Genomic DNA, 14,492 nt, shown 5'->3' with positions numbered 1-14,492 from the left:
CACTTTCCTCTCTCTCTCTCTCTCTCTCTCTCTCTCTCTCACTCCACATCTTACATTCTTCTCAATGCTGGACAAATAGTTCTACTACCAATTTCATTTTAAAGAGATAATTGGTACTAAAGAATATCAAAGAATAGTAACGAAAACGGACATATCGACTGTTCAACTGTTGTTGAAACATCTGGCTTTGTATCTTTTTTCTGGCAGCCAAACACAGCCCGTTATTTTTCTGAGCGCTTTGTTCCTTTAGCTTCCGTTTATATTGCCAATTATCTTCAGTAGTTATAGTATGTGACATTGTTGGAATGCAAACTGATTTTATATGTACTCTATAGTGATATTCTGAAACGCACAAAAATGTACTATTTCTAAAGTGTAAATTTCTGAGTGGATAATACGATAGCACTTTGAACAAATTTCATTATGTAAATAACAAAGAGCAATATAACAAATATAATGAGATTTATGTTCATTTACTACAGGAATATTGGATACATGTATGAGTGACTGTTTAGGTGTGACTAGATTGTATTGGAATGGTGTAACTGTCCCAGTATATTTTTTTTTAACACCATGTACACCCTAGTATTCTCTTAACCTGTAAACAATCTAATCTAACCACACAGCGAAAATTTAGAGTGAAGCTAAATATTTTTATATCAATTCTATCAGATATGTTTGTATCAGTTCAAAGTCTGATCTGCTTTTTTGCTGGGATATTCTTAGATGAAACATTTATATATTTTGTAGTATCCATCTTGCATTGTAAAAAAATCCATTTCATTAGCAGAGTCAAGGCAATTTTTTTTAACCGCAAGTTATTGCTTTAAATAATACTTCTTTTATGTGCTTAAACTAAAACGAAAGTGAATATATTACTATTTTTCTGTATGTTAGGAACATAGATTTCTAAATGTTACGGACGGATGCCCAGTTTTCACTAGTTAGTAATTAATTGTATGGGATAAGATAAAGTTTAGGTTATCAAACACCTTATATTGACAAATTGTGCCATTGAGATCTTTCATGTATGGGTCATAAGACTTGAAGACGCACAAATATCACTTGTTCATGTATATATCAGTCGTAAAATTACAAATTGCATTGGGGAGATCAGAGAAACCTGTAAGTTCATGAACTTAATTAATTGTCATGCATATGCAATTGTATTAATAGTTAAGATGTGATACCAATAGACTGACTCGATCAATCAGTCACATCAACAGATCTTCATATAGCTAATATATAGCTTCATAGAAAAGCTGAAACAATATTCAATAACTACTTTGGTGAGATGGAGAGAAATTGCATGGATATTTTTGATTGGTTTGTTGGTTGGTCTAGCAGTGTGTGTGATGAAATCTCCATGGAGACCAGGGGCTCGTTCCATAAAACTTGTTATCTATAACAACTGCTAAATTTCTATGACAAATTTGCTTTCAGCCAATCAGATGCCATGATTTCAGTAGCTTATAACAGTAACTTGTTACTGATGTCAAGTTTTATGACTCAGGGCCCTGTTCTGATTCGTAAAATATTGTGTACCATCTTTTATCAATGTCATTGATGATCTTTTAGAGCACTGTCGGTACTAAAGGAACATGAGATGTAATGTTTATTTTTCTGTGATTTATCAAAGTGACTTTCATTTGCTTCTGCTTGTTGGTGGAAGTAAATAGAAGCGAAGAAATAAGAAATCTCCATGGAGACTTGTTAGGATTTGTAAACTGTGCACCATCTTTAATCAATGTCATTAATGATCTTTTAGAGCACTGTTTTTACTAAAGGAACATGAGAAATTACTTTTACTATTTTCTGTGATTTATCAAAGTGACATTGTTCATATGCTTCTGCTGGAAGTAAATTCAGGTGAAGAAATAAGAAAAGGATTCTTTTTTTCCTCCGAGCTTGACATTGGTTCTTCCAATTGAATGAATAAACTAAAGCTGTCCATTCTCTGCACAGTTTGCTATTAATTATAGTAGACCTAGAATACGACCTATATTGAAGTAACAAATTGTATATCATGTGCCGATGTGAGAAGGGACACAGTAAACATGTTATCAGAGTTATATAATTATGTGTACTCTCCTACTGTAAATGATATATTGAACATAAAGAGATGATTCTAATAAAATGAAATGACGTTATGGTCTTTATGAACAACAAACTGGAAAGCAAATGTTGCACGGTGTGGATTTATTTGATGGGGTTGTCATCATCTGTACTTTGTAGAATATGTGCATGTAGATGTCAAGTAGGGATTTTCATTTTGCCACGAGTCGACCATCAGGGGGGTGTTTCACAAAGATCCTAAGTCAAACTTAATGCTACGGAGAGCCATTTGTAGCCTTGAAATAAAATATGCCGGTACTCAAAAGCGAAAATTCAAATATTTTAGACTTTTTATATATTCCACATGAAGAACATGAAATATCCTTGATAATAAAAAATATGAATGATTTAAAACAACATTTAATGCCGTGTAAAATAACTTTTAACAAAATACTTTCATAGATGCTATTACGGCTTTCCACAATTGTTAAGTCCAACTTAAAGATAAGTTCAAATTGGGCTCTTTGTGAAACACCCCCCAGGAGTGGTGCAGTTAACCTTTAGTATTAGGGCCAGCGAAACTCTTGATCCACACCAATCCAGATGCTGTACCAAGATCAAAAGAACAAAAATTGAGGGCTCAACAACTGTTGCTATGGCAACTTATCATATAGGCCTCTATAAGCTTATTACCTACCTCTCTTTCTTCTAAAAAAAGTAACTGACATGGGATTACAAAATGTTATTGGCGCATTTCAGGGCATTGTAATTATCTCCAGCATTTAGAAGGTAACACATATTTGTAACACCACAAAAAGAGATAGGAATCATTATATTGAATTATTTCAGAAAAATACATTTTAATTCCATCTTGAGTCAAACATTTCATATGTAATTCTATACACAATACAAAAGTAATATTTACAATACAAAAGTAATATTTACAATACAACACAAAAGATGTATCACTACATATCTGAACTTCATGAATGTTTAACTCAACAAGAAACTTCTGCAAAAAGACACTTACCGAATATGAAAATACACTGTAAGAGCAATTTTAAAGATGAAACTTTCGCAAAGATTCAGGGTTGTGTCAGGTGTGATTTGATTACTTGCAGCATTAACTTTCAAAATCTGAACCACTCTAAAAATATTGAAGCATTTCATGCACCCAAAATTTCTGGTTTAACGCAAAACTCTGACTGGACTTTATCAAAGCCTCCATAAATTATGGTAAGAGCTCCCCCCCCCCCCCCCCCCCCTACACTTATGATAAGGTTTTGTCAACTTCAGTTAATATAAAGTAGCATATTGTAACAAAGTAGCAATACTAAAGCAAACTATGAATTTTATAAAAAAATCAATAAGCAAGAATACGTTGGATACACATGCAATCCACAGCGCCATCTAGTGACACCAGTGTTCGGTCAATTTCACATAAATCATTCTGGGAACAGGTTAACAAAAATATCAGCTGTGCATCCATGCAACCTAGATCTGTCATATATCCTGATGAAATGTGCGAATATTTCAGATAAGCTTCTTCCAAGCTGGATTGGCTTCAATGGCTTCAATGTCATGCTGGAAAAGACTGTTCCACCCAAATCAACATGCAGTTTGGTACCTACCAATAATAGACGCCAGCCCTACAGAATATTCAGTTCAGTTCAGTTTATTAAAAAAAACATGACATAGCATTTATGACGAACAAACATGATCCAAATTGAGACCCCAAAAAGCAATGCTTGTGAGTGGGGCCCCTGGGAAGGATGGACCTCTCAATCCCGGCGGATTGGCAAAGAGACTACCGTGTTTCAAGGAATATGACAGTCTATCATGGAGAGTAGTCTTGAAATAGCAGACAGTCTTGGCCAGAAGGAAGTGGTAGTTGTCTTTGACCAGGCAATTTACGCAAAAGCCCAACAAATCCGATTGAGAAACAAAACATTCCTCGATCGCATTATCATCCGCCTCGATTTTATACCACTCTTGCGATGTTAGCATGCATCGGCAAGAAATTCTGTGATGCTGGATTGGAGATCATGATAGAATCCGGCATTGTGGCCCAAGGTTCGATAAATGGTGTCATGAGTGGCCACCATTACAATCGTAGTATTCGTGCACACAAGTGCGTAATGGAAGCAATGCAGCGCATTCGTTGGGAGTTATACCTGAATACTCTATCTGCTGGAGAGCGAGAAGTAGTAGAAGATACCTTGCAGGAGCTTCTCCACTCTTTTTTCAATGACCAGCATTTGAGGAGAATGTGAAGTCTGACCGATTTTGTAACATTGCTGACTTGTATCAGAAGTTAGTCTCGGATCAAAGTGCCAAGGAACCAACCAGAAGTTGTTACTGCTCATTGGAAAGTGTATGAAGTAGAGTTCACAGATGAAAGCAATCAGAAAAGTGATGAAGAGTTGTTTGTTGGCCAAGCAGTATGCACATACATCAGAGAGTATGGAGAGCAGTGTAACTTGAAGCAATTCTACGACAGTGTACGCAGCTACTTCTCTTCAGCATGCAGCTATATGAGAAAGTCCTATCCATTTGAAGAAGAAGTTCTTCAAGATACTGATGTATTGGATGTCTCCATACGCACACTAGTGCAGCTCAACAAGTGGCTGTTCTTTGCAAACAAGTACCCCCAGTTTGTACCAGAGGATGAAAGGGACCAGCTGGAAGATGAGCTCTGTTTTTTCCAGGTGGATGATCTCACTGATGAAATCCTGAAACCAGACTTGAGAATCAACTCGCAATGGCATCAATGAAATTTCGAAGCTGAGGTCTCCAGCCACTGGAAATGTCTTTGCTGGAAAGGACAGCTTTGTGCGATCAGTAAAGGTGAGGTGGAAAAGTTTGAGAGCATTAAATGTAATTATGTAGTAATTTATTTTTCTCCTCCAGGGTCTATTTTATCAGAGAAATTTTGAGCCTTTAGTCCTTGTTTTGGAGTTGTTTTTTTTGTGGGGGAGGGGGTTGCACTCATAAGTGTTGAAAAATGAGTTTGAAGTGAAGGAAAAGGGCATTCCTACATTTTGAAAAATACCAAAAGCTCCCTACATTAAAGCAGAAAATGTGAGAACATGGCAGGAAGGGATGAGAGATCCCACATCAAAAGAGAACTACAACAGGCACATATGGGGAAAAGTGAGAAGGATGTTTGTGCCATCATAGAGACGGTTGAATCCATGCTTATAATCCCTTTGAAGAGGGCAGTGCACAGCTTCTCCACATTGCATCTGGAGCTGTTGCTTAATCTGAGGTAAACAAGTGATTATTTGGAGGCTCATGAGAGTGGAGATATGGCATTCACAACTTATTGTAAGGAACGTTTACAAGGAGAAGGGGATATGTCTTCAAGAAACAGAAGACAAAGACATTTGCATCAATGAGTATTTAAAATCTTCCAAGTCCAAGGTGAAAGATAAAGAGATTATCACAAAGGCTGACAGAAATCTCTTCCAAAGATTAATGATCATCGCTGGGGCACGGAAGCTGGACATCAAACATATGCTAACACACAATCTTGGTCTACTGCCTTTAATTGTCTCTTGCAAATGTTGATGGCACTCTTAACAAGACAATGAAGGCAAACCTCACGCATTTCATTGAGGACTCTGTTCAGCCATCACCTGTCACTGAGGGGGTTCCTCGTTACATGGATGCCGAGGATGGGTCACAAAACACAAAAACTAAGGCACTTTTGAGTGTTCACCTGGCGGTCTGGCTAAAGGAGATATTGGGGATTTTATCTGGTTTTCTGGTGGGGAAGGTTTGAAAGTCTTATCCAATGTTTCACCTTGAACTGCCAGAGATTTTCACTGGAAAAGAAGGAAAAGTGGGTGAGAAGATTCGAAGTTGCAGTTGCCTCTGTAAACAGTAGCTCTGCTCAGAATCATAGTTTGCTCCCTTCCCGACTCGCAGGATCAGCATTTACTGTATGGGAGAGCCTACCTGAATCAGATAAGAAAGATTTTGAGAAAGTAAAGACGGTCCTTTCCGAGGTATTTGGACGAACAACTTACCTGAACAACTTTTGTTCCTGCATTACAGCTCGCAGCAGATTACCTTCAGAACCTATTGAAGTGTTCTCAGCAGCCATTTCAACATTAGTTGGAGAAGCCTTCCCAATGCTCCATTGGCCACCCTACAACTGGTAGCAGCGGTGTCTCCCTAACTTCAGGCAGAGATAGCAGCTCGTAATAGCCTCAACCAAGCTAAATTTCACCCTGCTTTATCCAGAGTAAAAGATTCCTGTAATGTATGCAAGTGATAGAATAATCTAGGTCAGGGGTCAGCTTCCACCATGGTACACAATCCGCACAAGATAAAGTTGGACTAATAGGGGAGGCCCTATGGGACAAGTTTGTGGCAGGACTCCTCTTTAGCTCAACACACAACAAAAGTGCCTAAAGACTACACCTTCCAAGAGGAAGCAGCCTCTACCAACGCCAAAGACATGGTTAAAGACGAGGAGAAACCTATATATCGGAATACAGGATGGGCAGAATTGGCAACCAAGAAGGAAAGGGCATCCTTCCTCAAGTAAGTCCTCCAGAAAGAACCTAAACCAAATATGATATATCTTCTATTGAACTATTTCATACTAATCACCATGGCAGGCTCAACAGGCAATGTAGCTACAACAAGATCGCGGAAAATGAACTCCCCCATTGTCAAGGAGGTCAGTTCAGACTTATTGAAAAGTGATGCTTTCGTTGGCCTTGTAGTGACCAAATGTCACGATTTTAAACTTTTATATTTATAATAACGTATATATATATATGCATTGATTTGTACATGTGTAATAAGTATTGCTTTTTTACTGTCAAGATGGCGGCTAGGGAGAATTAATTTCCCTTGCGTAGTCAGCCGTCTGGCTTTTCAGACATGTCCCAACCGGTTCTGTCTGGTTTGTTAATATATTCTATTATGTAAATTTTGTATTGTTACGAACAGCGCGTAAACGTGCATATTAATTTGTTTGCGCTTTATGAACCAATCACGCTACACCAGTGATTGGGGCTTCGCTCTGATTTTCCATGTAGGAATTAGTGGGTTTTTGATTTCGGTAGGCAAAGTTTGTTTCTATGTTCCTGTTATACCGTGCCTGTAGAAGTTTCGTCCAACAAGGACTTGGTGACTTTGTCTTCGGACCTTTACCGGTGGATTTGCTCAGTAAACGTCTGGCAGTATTTTGCAAGACTTAATTCGACTCTATTTTTACATCAGTGACATCGCCTTACATTTTACTTCGTGCAGTGAGAATAGAACATTTTTATCTACGGTTCTTCTCACCCTACATAATTGTATTGACAATCTTTTATCGACATATTTGTTTCTATCGCCGTCTTCTGTGTGTTAATTGTCTCGACACGTTGATCATCGTCTTCGTCGAGCATCATCTCGCCATCATCTGATTTTGTCATCCACTTCGATCATTACTGACTCATGACCACAGAATCATTCTTTTATTGACTGTCTCATCATCAACGAGACCCTCATCGACTGCATCGCTGTCTCCAACATCGTTTTTCGTCATCATCGTCTTCGACATCATCACTGTCTTCTTCATCATCATCGCTGTCTTCATCATCGTCGTCTACATCATCGCCATCGTCGACTTCATCGCTGTCTTCATCATCGTAGTCATCCTTCTCATCATCCACGTCATCGTCGTCACCGTTATCATCAGCAGCATCATCAGCAGCATCAAACTTGACTTCACCGTAGCTGGTCTGGTATTTTGAACGCTTTGCTGATTTATTTGATGATCCCTTTTGTGTTTGATCTTGATGACTGATTATTGTTATTGTTATTGTTGTGTATGATATTGTATTATACTGTGTATTCTTGGAGATTAACCTTCGGGGCTTTTCATACCCCCTCGGAACGATTCCGTTGACTATTTTTATCCAGTGATCACTGTTATTTTTATGTAAGGTATTTGCCGTCTGAGGGAGTTCTTCTCTCCGGAGATATTTGATTATTGTGTGTGTTTTTTTGGTGTGTACACCAAACGATTATACAGCCCTTGATAATTTGTGTTGATTTTCTATAATAAATCGTTGATATTAATTACATACATTGTAACCTGATTGTTTGATAGTGTAGTTTATTCTTCGTGAGATCGTGAAGTTAAAAAGTACGACCCCCTTCAGGGGAGTTCCACAGCCTGGTAGAACATTCTGTGGATAAACTAATTCGCTCCATGCAAGAAGTTCGATTTAAATGTTTGAATTTGAATGGAATGATTATTATATTGTTATATTTATGTTTCTATGTCATAAAGGTATTACTATTATCGCCCCGAGTCTTTCATACAATTTTCATTTGAATTTTGGAATACATTCATATGAAACTAGCCAATCATCACATTAGGTACATCAGGTACAAGATGAATCGACTTGAGTCAGACTCGGTCTGTTCCACCATGCAATGATTAACATGGAGTTAGATACATGGGCGGCATTGTCAGTTATCAGTCTTTGCGACTTATGGAGAAAAGCCAATTCATGTTGGGCTACAGCAAGTGCAGAGATCTCTGCACCCTTATGCCGGATCAAAGTTGGAATAGGCAGGAGGAGTGGATGTCAAAGTACGCCACAACGGACAGACGAAGAACTTATCCTTGGTAGTGGTTCAGACAACAAGGCAGGCTCCAGCTTTATAAGGTTAATCAAGGCTGTCTCGAGTGAGACTGGATTGGGGAACCTTGTTGTTGGAAACACAGTTTCTGTTACTGAGAGCTCTGGATGGCCTGAACAGAGAGATGAAGTGCCCGTGGTGGTAAAAGGATATAACCAGTTCCGGGATGAGATAACTGTACAGAATGGTGTTCTGTACAAGGGCATGAAAGTTATTGTAGCAGTCATCTAGGAGTTGATGCCTGTGTTCGACGAGCTAGAGATGTCTTGTTCTGGCCAGGTATGCAGTTGGAAGTGAAGGAAAAGGTGACACGATGCAGCATCTGCAATGCTTTCCAGCCCAAACAACATTCCAAACAGGGCCTAGAGCATTGTGTCGCAAGGAGCCGAGAAGTCTGCAAAGAGACAGTTGGTCCAAGGTCATACTTGGTGCAGACAGAGACTGGCCAGATGTTAAGAATGTGGGTATATTTGATGACATTGCTATTCATTTGTCCATCGAATCCTCCTATGTCCTTGGCAGAGTCATAAGAATGAGAATAATAGACCATGCAACTGTGAATATAAAAGGCCTGAAGTGAGTATATTTGATGACATTGCCATTCATTTGTCCAATGAATTCTCCCATGTCCTTGGCAGAGTCATAAGAATGCGGAATAAAGACCGTGCAACTGTTGAATATAAAAGGCCTGAAGTGGGTATGTTTGATGACATTGCTATTCATTTGTCCAACGAATCCTCCTATGTCCTTTATGCTGGCAGAGTCATAAGAATGAGGAATATAGACCATGCAACTGTTGAATATAAAAGACCTGAAGTGGGTATATTTGATGATAATGCTATACATTTGTCCAATGAATCCTCCCATGTCCTTGGCAGAGTCATAAGAATGAGGAATATAGACCGTGCAACTGTTGAATATAAAAGACCTGAAGTGGGTATATTTGATGACAATGCTATTCATTTGTCCAATGAATCCTCCCATGTCCTTGGCAGAGTCATAAGAATGAGGAATATAGACCGTGCAACTGTTGAATATAAAAGGCCTGAAGTGGGTATATTTGATGACAATGCTATTCATTTGTCCAATGAATCCTCCCATGTCCTTGGCAGAGTCATAAGAATAAGGAATAAAGACCGTGCAACTGTTGAATATAAAAGGCCTGAAGTGGGTATGTTTGATGACATTGCTATTCATTTGTCCAACGAATCCTCCTATGTCCTTTATGCTGGCAGAGTCATAAGAATGAGGAATATAGACCGTGCAACTGTTGAATATAAAAGACCTGAAGTGGGTATATTTGATGACATTGCCATTCATTTGCCCAATGAATTCTCCTATGTCCTTGGCAGAGTCATAAGAATGCAGAATAAAGACCGTGTAACTGTTGAGTTTTAAAGGCCTTAAGTGTGTATATTTGATGACATTGCCATTCATTTGTCCAATGAATCCTCCTATGTCCTTGGCAGAGTCATAAGAATGCAGAATAAAGACCGTGCAACTGTTGAGTTTTAAAGGCCTTAAGTGTGTATATTTGATGACATTGCCATTCATTTGCCCAATGAATCCTCCTTTGTCCTTGGCAGAGTCATAAGAATGCTGAATAAAGACCGTGCAACTGTTGAGTATAAAAGGCCTGTCAGTCTGAATGACGCAATGAAATATCAAAAACTAGAATAAGTTAATGGACAATATTGTGATAACATACAAGCCACAGGAACAACGGCAATTCTTTTTTATGAGTGTTATCCGATTTGTTGCATTGACCCCACTTCAGAATGGTAAATTTGAACTCTGTAATACTGATAAGACAGCTTTAGAAACATCCCTAGCCAGTGCTTGTACAGGAGGTTTATCTACCAAGGCAGAAGAACTTGGTGAATCTGATATGACAGCGGATGTCAGTAAGCTGAGAATTTCCAGAAGGAACTGAAGAGGCATCTGTCAAGAACACTCTTGAAAGCCTGGTTCAGAGGGAAACTACTGATCGAGATATGATTAGGAGCTATCTCACCAACAATTTTCAGAAGTGGAGAGAAGGCACTCAGAAGTAATAGAAGTTGTAGAGGACAATGATTTTGATGCTGAGGAGGTTTGGATGGCTGAGTGTGAGGTGAGATTTGTGGCGGTACTGATAAGTGCACGACAGGTCGTTGACCGTGATACACTATCTACCCAGGCCTCCTGATACCATTGACTCCTCAACCAGCAAACAGGCAGTTCTGCAACAGCCTGTGAGCACTGGAACCCTCCCTTTAACACTTCAAGCTCCTCCTAGAACTCTTGTCTGCTTCATCTCATTCCTCACCAGCTGCCTTTAAGATGGCAAGAATGAAATTTCCCACGTTCAGCGGAGACATAAAGGCTTACCGCCGCTTCAAAGAACTATTCATCCACTGTACTACAGACTTGTCAGAAATGGAATGCTTCTATCAGCTGACAGAGTCTATGGCCGGTGAACGCAAAGGACCGCTATCACATCAAAGGATGCATCAATGTTGAGCGAGCTTGGCAGGTACCTGATGAATGCTTTGGCGATGATAATAGAATGGTTGACAGTCTACTGAAAGACATTGATAACCTTAGATCGTACGACAACAAGGGCAAAGTCAACCTTGCAGCTATGGGTCGTTTTGTTCGCATCCTGCAGAATTTTGAGACACAAGCTGAGACTGTAGGCCTGTCGGGTGAACTAAACAGCAAGATTATGTTGGGTAGAGTGAAGCAGAATCTACCAGAGGAACATCGCATTGGCTACTATAAGAGTGTCAGGGATGACCACACTGGAGACACCCTTAATGGTCTGGTGAAGTGGTTATACAGTCTACAGCTGCTGCTCAAGAAAGCAAAGCCTGCAGGACAAGGTACAGTTCCTCCACCAGCACCACACAAATCATCAAAGTCCATGAATGCTGCTTCTGTGGACAGGAAAACTCCTTCTTACATTCTTTGTCCTCGATTTGTGTTTCGTCGTTTGCAGGCCTGATCCTGACTCCGACTAATGATGACTTTATCGACTTTGTTCTGTGTTCGATCATCGTCACCGTCGAACTCTATACCGAGTTTCACCATCGCCAAACGTGGACTATACAACATCGCCGACCCTTGGCTTTCATTCATCATTCATTTTTTAACTGTACTATCACTACTATGATTACCAAAGTCATCTTCGATCTACCAAGTAGGCATACCGATGGAAAGACAGTCTGTATAATGCACTATGTAATTCAAATATGAGCGGCAGTCTTCCGCTATAGAAATAGACTAACCACTTTACTTATAATATTGTTCTGTGCTGAAAGTGTTTAGTGTCATGTATAATGATGTAACAGTCTTTCGCTATAGAAATAGACTTCAGCTTTCGACTGTAAATTGTTTTTTATATTTTACACAAGCTACATTTTAGCTCGTTCAAATAAACTATTAAAAAAAATATGCATATTGTTACCATTATTCTGAGTTAGAAGCCCTATTGTTCTCTCGTGAATCACAGTTAAAAAAGGTCAAGACTTCGATTTTGGGTTGTTTGGTACTGAAAACCATGGTAATACCATGTTCTTTTTTTATAAGCGCTATGTACAGTGTTTTGTAGTATAAACTGGAAAATACACTAACAGCTCCTTTGTAAGTTCACTGCTGTATATTATGATCTTATGAACCTATACAGGGTGTCCTAACAAGTATTCTCTCCTCTAGTCCAGATTGTGATCGTTGATTTATTTTTGGGACACCCTGTACATAATTGATTCAGTTCTAACCTCATGTGCAAGTGCCTTAAACAACTTAGATTTGATCCTGTTATTGATGTCATCCCATTGTGATTCTGGTTACAAGTGATCATGGAAAGTAACAAAAGTAACAAATATCGATTAATAAAATTAAGCAATTTAATTCTAGACTCTAACATAGAATATTACCTTCGATAGAAAATATAGTGGAAAATAGTGGAAAATATTGAATGAAAATGAATGCGATGTATGTAATTGTGTTAAGGCATCAGAAAAGCTAAGGACCCTATGGAAAGAACAGAAAAAGGAGAGGAGAGATCAATTCAACTGGCAAAAGAAAAATGCAATAAACCAAGCAAGGAGGGAAAAGTACCAACAGAAAAAGAGGATGGTGAAGAGGAGTGCGGAGATGGAAGGGCAGTCCTGCTCTCAGACAGAAGGAACTCCACCCCTGAATCAATCAGCAGCACCTGGTCAGGCAGCAAAGTCAAATTACAAAAAGAAAATTGTTGAAAGTCTGCCACCTGACCCCTCACTGAAGGCTGTTGTCCTGGATGCTGCAATTCAGCATCAAACACCAACATCCCGCAAGATAATTACAAACAAACTGGGGATGCTTTCTCTGGATGCGAGGAGGAAACTCATTGATTCAAAATTGATCAGGGAGTCGGTGAAACAGACCGTTCAAGGATTGGAAAGGAAGAAAATAGATGTGGCCAGGCGCAGAACTATCGCTTATGCGATGATGGCCAAGAAGAAGAGCCCGACATTGTTAAAAAGTGCAAGCATTTCACGAAAGGTGGCCCAGAAGATCAACAGCATACAGAAGGAGGGGAACTGGGAGGAGTTTCGGGAGAAGAGAAAAGATTCCCCGTCTCCAGAGGTAATGGAATCGGTTTTGGAGTTCTACCAACAAAACGAGACGAGCTCCAGCGTGCCAGACCCATGCAGTGCCCTACAGAAAGATGGCGAGATGAAAGATGTGGCCAGGCCCAGATCTATCGCTTTATATGATGGCCAAGACTACGAGCCTGAAATTGTTAAAAAGTGCAGGCATTTCACGAAAGGTGGCCCAGGATATCAACAGCATACAGGAGGAGAACTGGGAGGAGTTTTGGGAGAAGAGAAAAGATTCCCAACTCCAGAGGTTTAGAAATCGGTTTTGGAGTTCTACCAACAAAACGAGACGAGCTCCAGCATGCCAAACCCACGCAGTGCCCTACAGAAAGATGGCGAGATGATAGCCAGAAAAGTTATGATATCAACCCTGGCAGCTTCATTATAAACCTAACGTAAATATATGTGCGTTTCCCATAATTTGGGCTGTTTTCGATGTGTGTCCATGTTCAAGCTTGTACAGGACGATTGGACGATTAAAAGAAGTATTGAACGTATAAAGTAAAAGTCTGGCGAGTTTTTTTTGCGTGTGTGAGTCGCAGAATAAGTAAAGAACATTGGTAGTAGTTTGATACAAAATAATTAGCTTCATAAGCCCGCCGTAAATTTCGTCCAAACGGACCGCAAGGTCTAGCTCCCGTGGAATTATAAAATAAAGATTATCTTTTCTGTTATAATTTTCACACATTATTGAGTTTCGACTTTCAAACCAATGAAATGAACTATGGAAGTTAGATTAGCGTGCAGGATTCCTTGCTCGAATTATTGGGTGTCTAGAGGCCGCCATATTGTAAAAATAGGTACGCTTATTCGCCGCAAGATGGCGCTATGTCTCCCATGTCCACACCTCTATTGAACCTACATGTACTATGACCTACGACGAGTAAGGAAGTGTGTGGACCCTTCTCCTTGTATTGTGTATTGACTGTTTTGATAGATTGTAATAAAAGAAACGTTATTGCGCATCTTCAGCAGCGATTTGAAAGTGAAATCAAGAAATGGAAGATAAAATCACAATTATGGAAATCTACAATCGTTGAATGAATCTTCTTTTCTATGGCATGTCATAGAGGAAAAGCCCAAGAAAATGTGTATGCGGTTCTGAAAGAAAATTTGTCTTACCTGGGCATCAACGAGTCGGATGCTAACAACATAGCC

The sequence above is a fragment of the Strongylocentrotus purpuratus genome, unplaced genomic scaffold (genome assembly GCF_000002235.5).
Source record: "Strongylocentrotus purpuratus isolate Spur 01 unplaced genomic scaffold, Spur_5.0 spur5_scaffold_15, whole genome shotgun sequence".
Taxonomy (NCBI): Eukaryota; Metazoa; Echinodermata; class Echinoidea; order Camarodonta; family Strongylocentrotidae; genus Strongylocentrotus; species Strongylocentrotus purpuratus.
This window is presented reverse-complemented; position numbering follows the sequence as displayed.